The sequence below is a fragment of the Sturnira hondurensis genome, unplaced genomic scaffold (assembly GCF_014824575.4).
Source record: "Sturnira hondurensis isolate 20B ecotype Veracruz unplaced genomic scaffold, ASM1482457v3 Scaffold0006413, whole genome shotgun sequence".
Taxonomy (NCBI): Eukaryota; Metazoa; Chordata; class Mammalia; order Chiroptera; family Phyllostomidae; genus Sturnira; species Sturnira hondurensis.
The window spans coordinates 1,843,943-1,865,378 of NW_028079044.1; the positions used below are offsets into that span (position 1 = coordinate 1,843,943).

Here is a 21,436-nt window from a genome sequence, read left to right on the forward strand (position 1 = left end):
AAGCTAATGATGACCTCCATGCTCATATTGCATTTTCATTTTTAGCCAAAGCAATGTAGTGTAGCTAGCAGAAAAAAAAAAAAGGTGAAGTTAAATTTTTTAGGAAGCTGGTGAAATAACCTATCCTCCTGGATTCTCCACTGATTAGAATTTGGCGTGTAAGACCTCCAAAGACTGCTGGAGTGGAGTGGAGGTGCTGAAAGGGAAACTAGAATATGTGCGTGTGGTCCAATGTGGCCCCACTCTGTTTGTTTTGATTTCAGACAAAGCACCTCCTGAGATGGATTTGGCCATTTCCAAATTCAATAAATACTGACAGATGTTTACCATGCAAATCTAGGCTTCTAGCTTTGTCAATATGAATCTCTTTGAGCCAAATATTGTGACTGAAAGGACTAATTAGTCACACAGGTTGAACTGAAAATCCTTATTCATTTTGAGGCCAAAAATGGGTTTTATAATTATAAAATGCCAATGATGGATAGTTTCAACCAAATGCCTCCAAAATTCAAGATTTCATTGCCGGTTTTGAACACGCAAGGGAACAGAAGCAAGTTTTAGTCAAGCAGTTATATATCTTCTTGTACTGAACCAGACCTTAGTGATCATTAGTCTCAGTTCTTCAATTTACATAGTAGGAAACTGAAACTAAAAAATTTAAGTGTTTCTATTTGACCACAGTATTTTGCAAATTAATGGCAAAACTATGAGATTATCTGGACTCCCAGTACATTTTAATTTTCTCTTATTACAGCTGACTTCTAACTATCTTGTTCTCGAAAGGTTGATGTAGTTTATAAAGATACATAATGAAAGATTAGAAACTGCCCTGCCTTGTTTCAGAAGCTGTAACCACCCCCAAGGCTAAGGCTGAGTGAGTGACCTTCGGACCATAAACCACTAAGGAGACAAAGCTTATCTCCCTGGCTGGAGTGCCACCTCTGCTCCTTGTACTTCACCCTGCCTAGCTTTTTATTTCACCCTGCCTGTCCCCCAGGGCTTGATCGGTTAGCCAAATATGGGTAAGATTCCTCAAGGGAAGAACGACCTAAGACAAGCATGATCATAGGGAGCCCCCAGAGAAGGACTTGGGGGCTATAGCAAAAGGGGGTGAAATGCCCTTGGCTTTGACACAGCCTGAGTCCTCATTCTGTCTGCAGGAAGCCCCCTAATCTCTTGGCTGCCTTACTTCCCCTGCCTGCCTTAAGCCTGAAACAATGACAGAGGGCAGTGCAGCCCTGTGCTGGAAAGGGTGGGTTCCCTGGGTGATCAGGCCTGAGAAAGGATAGATAAAATCCTGTGAAACCTATTTTGCTAAGAATGCTCTCAATTAAATGATAAAGGTCAGAGCAGGAAATGAGTTTGTTTCCCAAAGTTTTGTAGCCCCTTAGCTAACAGACCCTGACTCAGAATAAGCCCTCATAGTTCTTTGAATGTTATCTATTGTTTGATCTTTACTGATTGTCAATCATTGTTTGACAATGATTAATGAGTTTTACTTGTATTCCTGTGCAAAATGAACCTAATAGAAGCCCATTGAGGAAAAGGTTCTTGGCCTTTCTCCTTTGAGAGGTCGGTCACCTCTCCTCTCCAAGCAGATCATGTCTTGGTAGACTTATTCTCATCCATGGTGTCCGGGCGGGGGGGACCTGTGGGCAGAGCCCCCCTACACTGAAATAAATTTAAAATAAATTTAAAAGGTGGCAAGAGGAAAGTACTGGGTTTTAATAAGTGACCACGGAACAAACATACACAGCTATTGTAACACTTGATATGGCGCACATCAAGATTTACTAAAAGGGGAATAAAAGGAATGCTAGAGTTCAAATTCTTTAAATCCAGTTACAAAAATTCAAATAACTTCAGTTATTTTGAAATGGAGTAAACTCAGAAAATACTTTGTTTACTTGTGATCATCTTTTCTTATTTTTTAAACAACTGAAACACCTCAACTCTCTGTACATAAATGCATGACTAAATTCTTGGGGACAGAAAAAAATGTAAATTACTAATTTTTTTCTGCTTATTTTTCCTTTCTACTTAGGGAGGAAGCCATTTTTCCTCTCTCCTTAGAGAGGAAGCCACTTCAAGCCATGCTGGCTCTGAAATTAACTCAATGAACTCTCTGTGTCTCTTCTCATTAATCCACTGGTAAAAATCCTTCCAACTTTGAAGGTCTCTTTTTATTAACTATTGTTTTCACAACTGAAGTTCTAATGAGATATTTATCTCTGTCTCTTTCAAACAACAATCATTAGGGTTTTGTCAAATTATCTCATTGCATCTTGGGAATAAATAAATGGAAGCGACCATTTATCAGTAATACTGGTTGTTTTTCCAGATATAATCACACACTCATTGATCAGAGCCATCACATTTGCATGATGGCCCTAGGACTAGAGGTGCAAACTCAAAGCGGGAGGAGGAGCCAGAGGCACCTACTTATCAACATCTATTTCCTGTTGGGTAGAGACATTCTACCAGTGTCTCCCTGGTAGAATTTTAAACTGGGAATATGTGAGAACTTCTATTCCACAGCAAGAAATAGGGAGATGTGCTTGGAAATGATAATGACTTACTTAGTTAAGAGAACATTGATTTTCTGATTTTTTTTACCCATGAATTGAATATATGCAAGGTTCTACACAGAGCTCCCCCAATTAAGCCAATATCTGAGCAGCATCTCCATGAGTGTTTCCATGAAGCAGTGATCAAGAGTAAATGTTATCTGGCTCAGATGCTGCCACGGTGCATCATTCACACACTAGGGAACTCCAGCTTGGCTGGTTATAGTGAAACTGAAACTCCACGCTTCCTTATCTGACTACTTCATTCCTTATTAATGAAGTTTGGTTCATTAATACATATTTGGAATGTTGTAGTGTCAAACCACTTCAGTTTAATTTGTAGTGTGCTGGTTAATAATGGAAAACATATACATACTAGTCCAGACAGCAAGTCTCAGTCGGAATCTCACGAGCAGTGTGCATCATGTTAGACTGGTTTCTGTGTTCTCAATTGTACCTATGAAAATGCACACACACACACACACACATATATATATATACAGGCAAATATGAATGCTACATGTGTGAATCAATCATTTGTATATGTGAATCATAATAACTTCTGTATCTCACAGTGATATTACAGAGATCAAATTTGATATGTGTGAAAGCCCTTTAAAAATATGAAAGTTCTCACATTTATAATACATAAATGTTGCATTTATGCATTATTCTTGTTTGTTGCATGACATTTATGTAAGTTATTGTACTTGTTTGTTGTATGAAAGACAGTTGTAAGAAATGCAAGAGTTGTAAGAGAACAGCCAGATATCCATATAACTGAATAAATTTCATCTTCATGTCCTGAAATCCTTGTTTCCTCAAGTTAAAGAGAATCTACATCTCTCCCTCCAACTGGCCCCTCTCATAGATGCTGCTATTCCGGGGCTGATCCCTGTTATACGAGGATAGGGTTTATTTTGGCATTGCTAATTTTGAGCATATGTGCCAATCTCACTAGTGACTTATAAGATAGGTAGTGCCAAATGCATGACCGGCATGGTGGTTCCCTACTCTCCAGGTCAGACCTCCTGGAGTTACTGTGTAGACGCAGGGATACTGGAGCTCCCTCCAAATCCTCCTCTCTATTCACTCTCCTGGGACTTAGAAGCTATGGCAACCTGATTTATTTTTATCTCTGTACCCGAAGTTTACTTATAATGTATGTCCTAGTATATCCAGAGCATCTAAGTTAATAGATAAACAGGAAAAAGAGATCACTTAGCTTACACTGATAAGTAGGAAAGACAGAGACTGAAAAGAAGGAGGAGAAAGAAGGGGGAGAGGAGGAGGAGGAGCAGGAGCTGAAGGGACAGGAGAAGAGGCCAAGTGTGACCCTTGCGACACAATGCTCCTTCCTGCAGTGGTTGTATTTGTAATTACAACACGACATTGCCTATGGCCATGTCCTCCACGTGGCTTAATAATATGCTAATTATTTCTTATAAGACACTGAGCAATATTCTCTTGCTTAGTGCCTTAGTGCCTTAGAATAGTGGAGGTATTTGTCTTTCTAAGTTATTTAAATATAACATTTTAAAGTTGAAATTTAAAAGTTTGGGAACTGTTAGGTGTTTGTTTTACCTTATTTCAAACACTCTGTGGAACAGTTTTACACCCCAGAACATCTGTACCAGTTCAATGAAGTTGATTTAAAACGTCATCACCATTGATTGTGGCAATTAGTTCACTCTGGGTGTGTGTGTATCGAGTCATACACCTTAAACATTTCATTTTTATAGTTTTAAAATTTCATAATTGTGCTTGCTTCAGCAGCACGTATACTAAACCTGGAACGATCAGCATAGCCCCTGTGCAAGGATGACATGCAAATTCATAAAATTTCATAATTAAAAAATTTACATTTGTCAATTATATTTTCATAAAGATGCAAAGATGGCATCACAGTCTAAAGTCTGGCTTATTTTCTTTATCTGCAATTTAAATAAGAGAATTTTATGAAAATAATTATGATTGTAAAAATAGAATTAATAAATTGAAGAGGGAAGCATTCACTTGGCTTTAGAAACAGGAGAAATGTTAGACATGACACTTGAATTGGTAGAATCATTTCAATAATCTTATCCTGATGGTCACCCTAAGCTCACTACGTCTCAGTGTATATTGGTCACAATTGCTCATGTATAACAACTCATTAAATCTCAAAATAAGAGCCAGTAAGTACAGACTGCTTACCAGGGGTATAATTCCTAAGAGTGGGAGATGAGAATTGTGGCAAAATCACACTTTTTCAAAGATTTTATCTACCTTCTAACATCTCTAGAAGTGACAATAAATTTTTATAACTGGTTTCCACATTATACCTCATGGCTGGAAATTTATGGTAGAGAAATAGCAAAAAGTGACATTATCTTTAAGTGAAAATGGAGAATGATTATAACTTAGGAGGAAGGAAAGGCTAAGAATGCCTTGCAATAAGTTGGTCTGCCTGCTTTTATGAAGCATTTCTGTCCTTTGAGAAGGCAATAAGACCCAGCCTGCCTCCCAGAAAAAAACTGAAGAAAATGGTGGACTGTCATTCTGGGTTTTTTTATACACCATTCCCTCAATTCTCCCTGGCTCCCCTGAACCATATCAAAATAATCTTAAATCACAATCACTGGCATTTGATTATAAGGAAACTATGCCTTTATATTGTTTTCCTTCCAGATATAACTATAGGATAAAAGTTTTATCTTCTTTCTGAAATAAACTGCATGACGATAAGGACTGACTAAGACCAGCCATTAAATACAAACCCAGAAATCAGTGCAGGACAAAATGCACTCATTAAAATGTCTATCTCTTGATTGATTCTTCCCCTCATTCACTCGTTCATTAATTCATTCATCCATTCACAACCCTTTATTGAATACCTTTGGTTAAGCAGGAGTTAAGGAGAGGGGAGATGAATATGAGAAGGAACCTGACTTCCCTGCCTTCAGTTGCATGGAGAACTTCAGATGTGTGACAAATGAAGGCTGTGAGTTGAAAATCTTTTTTTGACCACTAAGCATGGAAGAAGCACGAGTTCAAGAGCTACACAGATTGGGCTGAAATCCCAGTTCCGTCACTTATTAGCTCTATGGCTTTGGACAAATGTCCTAAGTCCTCTAAGTTTCTTCAAGTGTAAAAATGAAGTTATTTACACCTTTGTTCCAGGGTTATTATGAGTATTATATTCTGTGATGCTGGATGGAGACAAACACTGTCTAGCACAGTGGCTGACACTCAGAAGATGTTTTTAAGAGTATAAGAGTATTTATTAGATAGCGCAGCTGGCTCTGTACACATTCTCACTTTGTTCCCTTTCAATGCGAAAAGTTTATTCCTAGCCCTGGACACCTGAGATCTTAAGACAAACATTCTCATGACAAAAAAAGTACAATTTCCTGACTTAAACTCAGGATGCCATGTTTGAACACCTTATAAACAGAGCAAATTTTATGTTGGATACGAGAACACTTTCTCAAACACCTCAGAAACATTGTAGTATTCATCAATGTACTGAAAAGCCGCCCTTTTCCCTAGCTGCATGACCTAGCTCTGCATTTGTTGACTCCTGTTTGTCTCAGAGTTTGGAGGCACTTTGAGTTTTCTTTCCCAAGCCCCAGTTCAGTAAAGAGAGGGAAACCCGAAGCTGGCATGGTCAGATGTGCAAGTACCACATCATGGCACCAGTCAGTATCAGACTATGGTCTATAGAGTAGACTCTGGCCTCCTGGCTCCCCATCCAGTCAGCATCCCACTCCTTCCATCGCTCCTGGTTTCATGTTTGGGGATGGGAAAGATAAGAATAGCAGTGGGACTAATTTGCTACTTTTCCCATGTTTCTCAAACATGATCTTTTTCAATTCTGTTCTCTATGTTTTATTGAACACTTTAAAGCAAAGCCTTTAAGAAATGCGGCAATTCAGAGTTGCCAGAGTAGAGAGCAATTAGTGCAAAGCTCACTGAGAACCAACCAAAGAACAAGCGTGCAGAAGCTGGGGGAGAATACTGCTAACTGTCTGCTACCGAGGACCCGAAGCTTCATGGAAAACCTGTCTTTGTGCACACATTTCATTTGACGACCTTGTTGCCTGAGCTCTTCCCACAGGTATTTCGGTGTTTTCTTTAGTTATGCAATTGTCTAACTGCTATTGCTTTAACCACTATTTACACATTATTTTTGTCATTAAAATAGTTGTGTTAGTAAAGATCGCACATAAAGCACTTACTAAGGCATTAACCACGCCCTGTCTTAGATAGCCTTTCTCTCTCCAGCCTTGTCTTTACCTTCAGTTCCACTTGATTCTGACATGTTTCCCTCAAGTTGCTATCATGCCCCTCTCACCTGGCTGTGCCCATCATGTCTTTCCATCATGCCTCAGCAATCCCTCCCTCTCCTCTTCATGCTCATTACTGACAGGCCAGCTGATGAAAGACAACACAATATGCCATTTGTTATCATGAGAACTTTTGAAATCACATTGTCACTTTTTAAACAGAAAGCTCAGAAGATAAGATTTGCTGGATGGTGTGGAATCTTTGTTAGGACCGTCAGTACCTATAACTCAATAGTGATCTCAGATGTCAAAGAGAACAGTATCATGAGTCCTGCTCCCTGAGTCCCCAAGCTGCTCTTTCCCTTTTTAGCTGATAACTGCTCTTACAAATTTTTCTCTTCTGTCCATTACTATCAGGCTTTATAGACACCCTTTTCCTTTATTGAATTTGCTCCTTCAGATCTGCTTTGAGCTGGAAATCCAGATAATTAAGGTTCTTTAACTATCTTGAGAAACCATAAATTGAGAATAAATAAGAGAAAGAGGGTCAGAGAGACTCATATAAGAAAGCACAGGTACTTTAGAGGACTCATCAAGGCTCATGGCTGAAAATTCCTAAGACCTGTTAGTTTCTTCAAAATGCAAACTTCCTTAAAAAGATACTGGATTTATTTATAAGTGACCAGTAATATTTTTACTATGATAATTCTCAAAGCGGCTTTTGTTATTTCATTAAGCCCAAGAAAACTTACTGTAACTCGACACCAGATGCACATGCATTTCTATTTTCCAAGACCTAATCAAATAGAAGCCAAGCCCTCTTTGGTGCTCCACTGAGTATGCTGGGAGGGAGACAAACAATGGGATGAGGAAGGTAGCTGCCTTACTGTCTTCGACCGCCTTGCTACCTGAACAGTGTGGGGGTCATTGGCTTGTATTTATAAGTAGATCCTGAGGCTGCCATGCAGAGGTTCCGCTATATTTACCCAGGGTGGCTAATTTACTCTGTGTATCCTGAGTAGCAAAAGGGATGCTTTTAGTGGTAGCCCTTCTCTGGTTTTCTAGGACCAGCTTTTTACTTGATAAACTGAGGAGTGCTAGTACTGCTTATAAATGCTGCTTCCCAGTGATCGGGTGCATGGGCATTGAATCTAAATCTGTGGCTGTTAGAACTTGGGGAAGGGTTTTTTAACCTCTCATTTGTAAAAATGGGAAAGAGGCGGCACCCATCTCTGCAGTGTCGTTGTAAGAAATAAGAAAAATCATGACCCATGAAGTGTTTGACACTATTCTCGGTGCACAATAAACACCAAATAAATCTTCACTATTCTGGTCTGTATAATGACTATACAAGACATGCACATATGTTACCTCCAACCTGCCAGAGCCAGCATGTCTGTCACTGAAGTGGGCAAAACCCCGATGTGCCAATAACCACCAAGGCAGATCATCCGCATTTGTCCTTGCCTGGAATATTGTGAAGTAGGAGGGGCAAGAATGCCAAGTTTGTATGAAGAATGCAAATACAGTTTCCTCTGAATGCTCTATTTTGCTTTTCAACTTTTAAACTCCACTTCATTTCAAAACATACTCCCAACCATTTTTGAGTTGCAAAGCCTTCTTTTTTGTTTCACAATAAGCTAAATGCAGGTACAAACTCGAGGGAGACAGACCTTGGAGATTTTAAGTATGTTGCCATGGCAATGGTTTGCAAGAATGTGTATGAGTTTCATCTTAGCTCTCAAGCATTCGGCTGAGTAGGTATGTGGAGGGTCAAATCACTAGGCACACAATGTTTGCCATTCACTGTGTTTTGAAAGGTTTGAAAATAACTGTCTGTTGCTCATAGCAACCAGAAACCACAAAATTTCCTTCCTTCCTCCCCTCCTTCCATTATCTATCTATCTATCTTGCCAATGTGGAGGTCTAGTCATTCATCTATGATTACCTGGCCAACATCACCAGCTTGGCTGTTCTAAGGTAAACGGCGAACATAAATTCAACAGTAGTCATTTTCACTATTGTTGCCAATAGAGAGTTGCACTCCCAGTAGGAAAAAGCTGTAACACTTTTCTACTAATTTTCACATTAATTTTCTCATTCAAAATTGACGTATCCTTAAAGAAGCATGATGATTATTTAGGGATGCTCAATTAAAGCGAACTATCAATGTAATGAATTGTGGAGGATCTTTTAAAAAGGGTTCCATCCCATAACACAGGAAAGAAAATTAAAGTACGTAATTCTAGTCCTGAAATCAAACTCCTCTGCACCCAAAAAAGGCACAACCACCACCAAAAACAAGAAGACATACAAAAGAAGCAATTTTTAACTCGTTTTAATAATCGCTACCTCAATTGTTCTTAAATGGTTCAGTCGATGCATCTGAATTGCAAAACCTGCACAGTGGACTCGTGCTTCCTTGTGATAAAAGCATTGGTTCCTAAAAAGAAGCATTTTCCCTTATGAATAGAATATGCAGAACACTAAAATTAGAAGGTTTTAAAGCTATATACTTGTTAAAATAATTCTTAACAAATTCTCTTCATCTTACAAGGCCTTTTCTATCTAAAGTGGTAATATGCAAATTAAGTTGATATTTTTTAAGAAATCCATTCAGCAGTAAAACACCACCACCTGGATTTCTAAGACAGTATATTCTCTAGTTTTCTTAGCAAAAGTTTCTTACTGCAAATTATCCATCATGATACAAAGTACCCTACATGAGAGGGGGCCACAAGGGGCCCACCATCTCCTGCATTTGGTGACTGGCAAAACCTTCCCTAAAGAGTTATGAGCTATTGAAGCCTGGCAGTTACCTAAAATTCATTTTCCTGCTTTAATTTTGCAAACACACACATGTGCACGCAATGTAATCATCGTCTCCCCCACACTCCCTGACTGAATGGCTTGTGGCTACTTGGGACTTTAAAACTGCAGTGGTGTTCTCCTCCCCTCCCCAAGCTGAAAAGCCTATGGCGATACCAGAATTAAACAAATGAGAACACAGTAATTAGCGATGCAAACTGTCAAGTGGATCTAAAAAGAAAAACAACTAGAGAACAACAATCAGCAGTTTCAAGCTCTAACAAGAGTCTACATTGAGTTCCCATTTATTTGAAACAAAAATAGATTAGGTCTTTTGAAAAATGTTCACTTCAATTTCCATGGAAATGGGGCAAAGCAGCTAATGGGTCTTTCACATCTTCAGTTTTCTGGGGTGCTGATATAGCAGGAAAGTCTGTAATTCTACACTCATTCCAAATAATTTCTGACCTGCTCTTCTATAACCAGGCTCATTCCCACAGCACATAGTTCCAAAGTGTATCCACTTTGGAAGAGGTGAGGGGGTCAGATCACGTGCTGTTACTCCCCCAATTCCCAACCCCCCCCAAATGTCACCTCAATAATTTTATAAGTGGTAACTAAATGAAAGTAAGTATTAAAGGCAACTGGAAAGGGAAAATAATTATTAAATTGTGTGGGGTGTGTGTGTGTGAATGGGAGGTAGTATACATTCAAAACTTTCATTAGAGAGTACTGGTTACATAATTTACAGCTAAATCTCTTGGATTCTTTACAGATAATAACTATCTTGTCCCCCTAGCAACCATGTTGAATTTCTATGGAGCAAGATGGGTTACCTCTGTTATATATATGCCTTGTCTGAAATACCTACCTAATCCTTATATTGATGTTAATGTTCCCTTACCCTTTATGCATCCAGGAATGGAATTAGAATATCAGATATTTTTTTAATTAAGCATTGTGATAGAGTTGGTCAACTAAACTACTTTAAAGCTTTCATATGCTTCAGTTCTCTTATCTTTAAACTCATACAACAAATGTCTGCTTCATAAATAGAGAATGTAAGTGGGATTCCTGACACTGGTCTTGAATAGAACATTGTGTTTTGAGATTCTGCTAGGAGTTCAATTATTATCAAACTCTTCAAACTGGGGCATACTATTCCCCATCCCAAAAATTAGGAAAGAGTAGATGAGTCCCTTGGGTCCCTTGAAAATGTAATAATCAAGAGAGTCTTGTGGTAATGGTATAGTTAGTTATCTTGACTGTGGTAGTGGTTACAAGAAGCCACACATGATGAAATTGCACAGAACTACACATACATAAATATGTGCACATACAACAGGTGAAATCTGAGTAAGTTCTATGACTTGCAACAATATAAATATTTTGGTTTGATATCAATCTATCATTATGCAAGATGTTAACATGGAAAAAAGCTGGGTAAGGCTGCAGGGGATCTCTGAGTTAAGATGTACATATAGATAATATATACACACGTGCATACATATAATGATTTTTAACTTCATGCAATGGTTCACCGACAACCAAAAATGAAATGCCAATGTGCAAGGTCTGATACTTTCTCTATGAAGTAAAATTTATTGGGTCCAAGCAATTTACTTTTCTTCTAAATATAATAGTTTGTACCTAGAACAATTATTGCTTTTAAGGTACTTAGAATACTGACTATTTCATCATGATTTGAAGTAGGGAAATTGTCACATGACAGGTTCCTGGGGGCACCGTTTTTGCTCACCCTTTTGTTATTTATCCTTGAACATGGATGGAATCCAAAGGATTAAGATATCGAACAACTAAAACTTGAAACAACAAATAGTCCCTTGATTTAAAAGAAAAAAGTAAAACAAAATACAAATAAAATAAAACCAACAATGAAAAAAGAAGTGTCAGGGATTTACTAAAAATTAAATTTCTAATACTTATATTCTGAGGACTCTCTAGTTTCTGCTCCATTAGCGACTGCTATGGTGAGTAATCTTACCTTCCATTTCTAAAATCCTGCAGCATCCTATTCACCTATGAGCTAAGTTGTGTTCAGTTTGTTACCTTTTCATATCACAGAATCTGGCGGGTTTTTCTCACCTCCACAAGGTCTAAACACAATGCCTAGGGACTTAGCAACTGTATGCCTACACACTGGTTTCAGAATGGGATTCTTAAGTGACACAGATGGGACAGAAGAAACCAATGAATGTCATCGGCAGACTTCTGCTAGAGGGAACGTTGAAGAAAAGAGGTATACAGGAAATGAAGAAGAAAAGAATGAGCAGAAGGAAGGGGAAAATGAAAGACAATGGTCCTTCCACCTGGGTTTGGGTAGCGGAGGGCAACTCATGCCATCTTACAAATGAGACCAGTGACGGAAATATTTCAGACTTGGAACAGTAGGATGAATAGCTCACTCAGTGAAATGTGAGATCAGTCTTGGTTTCAAAATTCTAGAAAGAGGTTTAAGAGAAAGAAAACAAGAAGATGCACAAGGAAAAATATGTCAGTCCATCAAACCAGCTCTGCTTCAGGACTCATCAGCTACACTGGGTCTCCAGGGCTCAGTTCTCTTTGGGCACAAAGACGTCCCTCCTCCTGCATACCAAACCTTAAAGACACAGAACTGAAAAGTGCTTCACAGAGGACTGAGCTATCCTTGAACATCTGGCACCAAGCAACAGGAGGTACAGCAATGAAGGCAGTTTCTCAGTCACTTTCATTCAAATGGGCAAGGAATGATGAGTGATCTGATAAAACCCTTTCAGAACACATGCATCTCTTTTCCCAGTTCCACCAGATATGATAAATTAAAAGGGGAATTCTTCCCACAAAAGAATAAAACACACAATAGGTGATGAGCTGAAAAAGACACTAGGGTGGTAAAACGGCCATATGTCCCAGAACTGCTGCAGTAGCTTCCAGGCCTGTATTTCACGTGACCTGAGTGAAAAGAGCTGGCCAGGAAGAGTGGGGTCATCACGCCTCAGAGCACCTTGTCCTTCTTTGCTCTCTGGATTGCCACAGGGCCATGGGGCTTTTTAGGCTTTTCAGGGTCCTGGGAATGCTTTACAGTTGAAGTGTTCCAAGCTAAGGGTGTGTTGGAAATCAAATCTATCATTATAAGATCACCTTAAAAGCCAAATCTCTACTGTACGTATCAATTTGTACTCCACAAAGCTGATTTCCAGAGCATCCACCAAATCCTGTCTCTATTTACACGCTGATAATAGAAAAAAAATGCAATCACTACATTTTCCATATTTTAAGGCTTGAAAGTATAAATATCAAAGCTCTAATTTCATTTCTGTGTCTAATTTCATTTCCTCGCCGAATGTTTCACATTACAACAGAAACTTGCAAGCTATATTAGTTTTTATGCATAAATTGTGAAGATCTCTAAAAATAATCGTCCTACACAACTAACCTTCTGTTACCAATGTAGACCCACTTTCTTTTTTGTGTTTATAGAAAAATGCTTACAAAGACCTGTTCTCTGAGAATCTCATTTGCCATGTATTAAATTGATTTTTTCATAAATCTTTATGGGCGGCAAGAATTTTTCTCCAACTGTGTTGCTGATTGCTTATGTCACCCCTGTCCTCACCACTTCCATTAGCAGCCACAGCACACCTGATTTTTTAAAGAAGAATCTAAACTGATTTGGGGATAAAGAACTTCTAATAAAAGTATGCAGCACTTTATAGAATATTTATTGACATAAAACCTAAAAATACACACAGAGAGTACAGCATTTATGTGGCTAATTATTTAGTAGATTCAACCCATGATTCTATAGCACTCGGATCTTATTAGGAATACCAGAAAGGGAGTAAGAGTTTCTTGACACATGGTAATAAGTATTTTCACTTAAAATGAATAATTTAGTTCTTTTGGCATCTATCTTATAAAAAATAGGTTTGAAATAATTACAAGGTCTCTTTGCAATGGTGGAGGTTTGGGAATATAAGGAGAAGAACAAACAATCTGGGGCCCCTTTCCTTCGTTTTCACAGAATTTGGCTTGCTTTTTTAATGTACACACTGCAAAAAATTTCCTCATTTGTCAAGATGGTGTTGAAATGAAAAGATGTTGTTTCTTTTCCTATTGTGAGTTTCGGGGATTCCAACCTGAAACGAATTCTCTGAAACCTACCAGCCTTGCCCATGGAATGCTAATGAGCCTCTGTGTTCTTCACTGTGGAGACGGGAAGGGAGCCTTCCCTCTAATTAACGCTAGCCATGACTGGAATTGTTCTCGCACTCGTTTCAAAATGAAAATTCCACAAGCAAATCCCAAATGCAGATTCACCTCAATATTCAGAAGAGATGTTGCAACAGAATGAAAAGCAGTCTATGTTTTAAGCCACTTGTCTTTAAAACCTTTTGTTTTAAAAGTAATTCACATTTCTTCACACTCTAAAATCATAAAGTAATACAGCTCTGGACCCCTCACCTTACAAATGGGGGAAAGTTAAACACCAGACAGTTAGCAGGTTGGTCTTCATCACACTAGGAGCAGGAGTATTTTCTCCAGGACAATGTCTTTATGTGAAACAAATGAAGTATTTTACAATTAGATAAACTCCAAACAATACCCTGTTTCCAAAGGAACTCGTTGGATTTGAGGTGAACTGGGGCAGCTGCACGGGTAGGTCTAAAGGTGAGCAGACCATTCTGGTAGAGGATGGTACACATTTCTCAAAGGAAAACAGAAAGGGGAAAACAGATTCTCAGAGCGGCATCAAAATGAAACCAATATTTACATGGGTGGGAAGAAAAAAACAGGTACAAACAAAAATGACTGCTTTTCTGTTCATCGCTTTTCTTTCTAAAATACTTGGTTGAGCGTTTCTGAGTAGAAACCCTGGGCAGTCCAATGAGGAGCATTCACTTAGGTATTGGTGGGAAGCAAACCAATTCAAGTGATGTTGAAATTTCCCCAAATAGTTTGATGACAGTTGCTCAGTAGCATCTATGACACAGGAATTCTAAAAAGAAATAATTTCTATGAGGGCACACTGAATGTTAATTTCTTAGCAGTGACAAATGTACAGTGTTTAAATACAATGTTAACATTAGAGGAAGTTGGGCCCTGGCTGGTGTGGCTCAGGGGATTGAGCAGCAACCTGAACACCAAAAGGTTGCCAGTTCAATTCCCAGTCAGAGCACATGCCTGGGTCATGCCTGAGTCAAGGCACATGCCTGGGTTACAGGTCCCCATTAGGAGGTGCATGAGAGGCAACCACACAGTGATGTTTCTCTCCCCCTCTTCCTCCCTCCTTTTCCTTCTCTCTAAGAACAAATAAATAAGATCTTTTATAAAACTAAATTTAAGAAACATTAGGGGAAGCTGAATGATGAGGGAACACTCTATAATATGGTTGCAGTACTGGTATATATTTAAATTATTCCAAATTAAAATATTTATTTATAAACTAAAAAAATAGAAGAAGCATCTGATTAAATCTTATGTATTATCTATAAGTTGGCAAAACTGGTATTTATTAAATGGTTTTCCTTAAAAAAAGATGCAGATACATTCATGAAGGAAAAAATATAAACATAATAATAAAAAAACCTATAAATGTATCCCTTTTTCTGATATTTACAGGCATAAAATATGTATTATCCTGACTTGAATGGGGTATGTTTGCAAATGTCCTTACATTGTAGGCTTTCAGATAAACCAAACATGGACTTTTTCTACTGTCTCATCATTTTAAACCCTCATCTCCCCAGAGAATTAAAAAGATGATGCATCATTTAGGGAATTGTAAGGTAGAGACAGAGAGAGGTTAAAGTCAGTATTTTGCTATTGTATCAGAAGCTTTCTGTTTAAAATGGCATAACCTATTGCAATATAAGTTTCACTGGCTGTTTGGAAAACCAGAAGGTCAGGAAGCTAGGAAACCTCGATTGCATGGGCGCCTTTACACGGCAGCCTAAGCTTACTGTCTCTAGCTTGAGATTTTGGAAAGTAATCAAGAACTATTCAGTCTGATAGTTTACACCTAGATATCATTTCAGTCTGTTCTAATGAATGTTTCATGAAGTTTCCCATAATTAGTCTTTGTATTTTAGTCTACTTACTGAAGAAATAATAGTACTATGTTGATAACCATTTCAGTAACATAAATAGACTGTTTCCATAATTATCACTTATTCAAAATTATTTCACTCAAGGCCAGACCCTTGCTTCCTGCCTACACCCACCCGCATTCTATTTTCTTTTTGACAAGTACCCTTCCAAAAGAAAGTAAAATCAAAGATAAGGAAGGAAATAGAATCAGGCATCCTGAAAATCATTACTGGAGTAATTGATAAACACACTCGATTATACCCTAGTGGCCTAAGATAGTTATACTCCCTCCAGTGTGTCTACTTTATTATTGGAAAAATAACCCATCCCAATCATTCCACCAGTAAAAGAACATCAACTTATTTTTAAAGGGTAACATTTACCAACAGTGGCTAATTTTAATGCATAAAGAGAATGCATACAAAGTGTAGGTAAATTTTAAATAAAATTATACACATTTGCCTTGCTTTTATTATTCATAGAGCATAAAAACTGGCTTTTAACAAATCAACATACTGTCCTGAGGTCATGGAGAACAGGAAGCACCCACCTTGACTTCTTTCAGACAAGATACTTAGGACCTTGCTTCATATGCAAACTACCCTCAGTGCCCTAACCTCCACTTCAGAAGTTGGTACTAGTATTATGGGATGTGTGTCCCACCTAATTTGACTAGATTTTGTGTCACCTTTTATTTTGTGACCAGATAACTAGGGCCGCTCCAACACACACAAGGAATATGTAGCAAGAAAACATTAGTGCTTCAAATCAGCCCATAATGAACTCTCTCCAAACCCAATGAATATATGTTCATTAATTTTTTCTATGGGATAAAATAGTTCAGCCTTCAATTCTCTAATTGTATGTGTTTGTCCTGACTCTTCAACTGGACTTTTAAGGAATTACGTGTTTCATTTTCCCTTAAGTTACCCAGGATATCTTGCCAAATTCTGGTATAGATCCATCAACTAGTAGATATTTGAAGAGATCCTAACTATCAATGTCACAAGAAGCACTGAGATAGGTGCTTATTATTTGTTTATATATTATAGTTGTCAACATTCTGGAAGTAAAAGGTACCTTTTGAAGGCTGAGAAAAATATTTCTAGTCTGTTATATGTATTGTTTAAACCTATTATTTAGCAGCTAATTATTTAGCAGTTTATTATGCAGACATGCATAATCATACACACACCGCTATAAACCTAATGAATAAATGGTCCACTGACATCTAGCTAATTCAAAGAAGTCCTGGTGTGCCAATGAAAACCACGATTTTTAGGCCAATGGGAGGGTAAGTGGTCAATAAAGCACTGTGGCCAGGCAAGATAAACCATTATTCAGATGGTTCACAGTGGGTAATTGAGATGGACACCTGAGGCTATACCTACGCAACTCCAAAATAAGATGTTTTTAAAAAATAAAATTCTCTGTAATATTTTTGATCTGACAAAGAAATATTAGTTTTTTGAAAATTATAAAGTGAGTTGTAGTTACACAGGGTCTGGCACAAATAACTTCCCTTTTTATTATAAAATCATAAGCATATAATTTTGTAACATAACAATATCATACTCAAGCACTCCACATGACATTTTAGGTGAAATGTCCAAATTAGAGAACTATAAGTGATTACACCCATATTATTACCCTACCAACCACATTCAAGCAAGAGTTACTTTTGCCAGATCCTTATGTGTGTGTGTACATGTATATATGTATATTTTATATATTTTACTATATGTGTGTGTATATATGTACTTCACTATATATGCACAGTATATGTAATCTATGCTTTTGTATATGTAATAAATATGTTTTCATTGTAAGCAAATTTATTTCACTGAAGGGTTGATTGGGAAGGCATTGTCTCTGAAGCTCTAGTAGAGTTTTCAATTTGAAAAATGTGAAGGGGGTTAGCTAGGTGAACATATTTCCCCAAACCACTAAATTCCCACTTTATTCATGAATTTACTAGTAAAGCTAGGCTGTGAATTTACAAAACCATATTTTTGGACAAAAGTGCAAAATACACCAAGTTTAGTATTCTATGAACTCACAGTGTTTTAATATAAAAAGCAATGAAAACAGATGAGAACATATGAGCTTTAGGACTGAGTTATTTTTTGAGACTGATGTATTTTGGCCCTTTCAAATAATATTTAAGTCATTCCCACCATTACATTCCCACCATTACTGATCTTTCAAACTAAGCAATACTTAAAGTAATGACACCTTTATAACAAAAGACATAGTTGTAGAAAAATAGTAAGAAAAGTATTTGAGCCTGTTTGTCATCAAGAAAATAATAAAATTGGACTTCTGGCCAAGATGGAGGCATAGGTAGACACACTGTGCCTCCTTGCACAACCAAAATAAGGACAACAACAATTTAGAAATGAAATAACAACCAAAACTGACAGAAAATTGAACTGTGTGGAAATCAGACAACCAAGGACTTAAAATAGACACATTCGTCCAGACCAGTAGGCAGAGCGGAGTCGCATAACTGAGGGAGAAGGGTCACCGCACAAAACAAGGCACCCCATGGGTGAAAGATGGTGGTGGGAAGACCCCGGGTGCAGGGTGCCAACAGGCAGACCCAGTGAGGTGGCGACTGTGAAGTGAGGCACAAAGTGAAAGGCCACTGGCTGACAGGTGGTCCCACATTTGCATGCAGATAAACCAGGTGAAACTGGGGAGCAAGGCAGATTGCACAACCCAGAGTCCCAGTGCCAGAAAATAAAACCTCAAAACACCAACTGAAAACACCTGTGGGGGTTGAGGCACAGGGAGAGACTCCCAGCCTCAAAGGAGAGTTTGTTGAAGAGAACCACAGGGTACTAGAACGTACACAAGCCCACCCACCCGGGAACCAGCACCAGAAGGGCCCAGTTTGCTTGTGGGTAGCAGGGGAAGGAACTGAAATCCAATAGAGAGCAGAGCAAGCACCACTGCTCCCTCTCAGACCCCGCCCCCATATATAGCGTCACAACCCAGCAACTGGGTTAACCCGCCCTGATGAACACCTAAGGCTCTGCCCCTCATACATAACAGGTGCGACAAGACAACAAAAATGGCCCAAATGGAAGAACAGATCAAAGCTCCACAGCAAATACAAGTAAGCGACAAAGAGATAGCCAAGCTATCAGATGCACAGTTCAAAATATTGATAATCAGGATGTTCACACAATTGACTGAATTTGGTCTCAAATTAGATGAAAAAATGAAAGCTACGCTAAGTAAAACGAAGGAAAATGCACAGGGAACCAATAGTGATGGGAAGAAAACTGGGACTCGAATCAATGGAATGGACCAGAAGGAAGAAAGAAACAACCAAACAGAAAAGAATGAAGAAACAATTCAAAAAAATGAGGAGAGGCTTAGGAACCTCCAGCACATCATGAAACACTCCAACATTCGAATTATAGGGGTACCAGAAGGAGAAGAGGAAGAGCAACAAATAGAAAACTTATTTGAACAAATAATAAAGGAGAACTTCCCCAGTCTGGCAAAGGAAATAGACTTCCAGGAAGTCCAGGAAGCTCAGAGAGTCCCAAAGAAGGTGGACCCATGGAGGAACACACCAAGGCACATCATAATTACATTACCCAAGATTAAAATGAGGGAGAGAATTCTAGAAGCAGCAAGAGATAAAGAGACAGTCACCTACAAAGGAGTTCCCATCAGACTGTCAGCTGATTTCTCAAAAGAGACCTTCCAGGAAAGAAGAGGCCTGAAAGAAGTATTCCAACTCACGAAAGGCAAGGACCTAACATCCAAGATTGCCCTATCCAGCAAAGTTTTCATTTAGAATGGAAGGTGAGATAAAGTACTTCTCAGGTAAGGTCAAGTTAAAGGAGTTCATCATCACCAAGCCTTTTTTATAGGAAATGTTAAAGGGACTTACCTAAGAACAAGAAGATAAAAAACATGTACAGTAAAATGACAGCAAAGTCACAATTATTAATAACCTCACCTAAAACAGAAAGAAAAATAAACTAAGCAAACAACTAGAACTGGAACAGAACCATGGAAATGCAGATCACATGGAGGGTTAGCAACAGGGGAGTGGGAGGAGGAGAAGGGGGGAGAAGGCACAGAGAATAAGTAGCATAGACGGTAGGTAGAAAATAGACAGGGGTAGGGCAAGAATAGTATGAGAAATGTAGAAGCTAAAGAACTTAAGACACATGGACATGAACTAAAGGTGGAGAATGTGGGTGGAAGAGGGTGTGCAGGGTGGAGGGGAATGAAGGAGAGGAATGAAGGAGGGGAATGGGACAACTGTAATAGTATAATCAATAAAATATATTTAAAAAGGAAAATAATAAAATTGTGGCTTAATATGCACTCTCAAAAATATATATCACAACAATAAAAACAAAAATGGATCATTGATTTCAGGGAACAGTTCTGAGATAGTTACTAATGCTTAAGCATATAAATTCAAATAAAGGTAAAAATTTGAGGAGCAAAGGGAAATGTATGGTAATAATCACAAATAATTAATGACACAGAAATAGAAAACACCTCTCTTTATATTTTTGCTCTTTCATGGCCATTATTCACTTTAGACTCATACTATCTTCATTTGCTACGGGACACTAGAAAGATTATCGACAGGTTTGCAAATGTTCATGACTCTCCCCAATTATTCTGTGTACTGGAAACTGCCTGTCTATTTTTGCCCAATATTGTACTTGGCTCTGTTCTCTGTGCCAGAGTGATGAGGGAGATTCAAATATCAACTGTCAAGTAAATGTAAATAAGATATCAGGAGGAAAAGTCGATCTTTCTGGGTCAACATGGTAATTTCAGTAGAAATCAAAGAAACTTAAAGTCTTAAGTATACACAGAAATGTATACAGCAGAACTTGGTGTCATTACACTCTGCAGAATGTATGCATAACTCACTGTTTATGTTTTGTAGTGTAGAGAGATCTGGGGCAAATGGCATTCGAGCCTGTAAATGACACATAACAGCAGAGGCATAGCAGCCTGGAAAAACAGGAAACGGAAAGTGAAAGAGAAGACCATGTGGTCTCAGTGCAATTAAATATCCACTAACACTGTCCACCTGAGAACGCTGTTAGTACTCATGACGTTGGGATTAAAGGGCACTAATTTTAACAGGGCATAATCTTGTTTCAAATGAGTTATTTTTCAAAATGACAGTGTAAAGCTCGATTCTTGAAACATTTAAGCTTAACCTAAACAAGGACTGAAAGTCTTGGCTGCCTGCTTTCCTTCCCATTCGAAAACTACAAAGTATAAGCTAAGAGGGCTTTTTCCATTCTAACTACTGCAGCCATCATATAGTTAATTGATTGCACTTGTAGTTTACATCAATAAATGTACCCAGATGCTGTGGGATAAGCACATTTCATAAATTAAAGGAGCATATGGGCGGCACGCAGACAGTAACATTTAATCATAACTAGCCAAACGTCCTTACTATGCAATGCTATATCACTAATTAGTATGTAAATATGTTAAGTATTTCCCTGGTTAATGTCTTGGTGAGACATTTGCTTGGGAGTTGAACTCAAATGCTCCTGTGACCAGACATTTCACACCACTTCAGAGCTCTTCCGGGTTTATTCCACTTTATCCAGAAGGAGAATGTGGCCCATAGCCTATTCGGCAACGTGACGGTACAAAGTCAAAAATATTTATTCTTCATCACTGGGTTATCTTGTT

The 21,436-nt window shown here is 38.3% G+C and overlaps 1 protein-coding gene and 1 pseudogene across 29 annotated transcripts in view; one reads left to right on the top strand and one right to left on the bottom strand.

The window, feature by feature from the left end:
- The window catches only part of NRXN1 (neurexin 1), a 1,091,189-nt gene that overhangs the window by 35,508 nt on the left and 1,034,245 nt on the right, over window positions 1–21,436 (bottom strand). The window lies entirely within an intron of this gene.
- Window positions 4,328–4,423, top strand: LOC118989011 (uncharacterized; annotated as a pseudogene).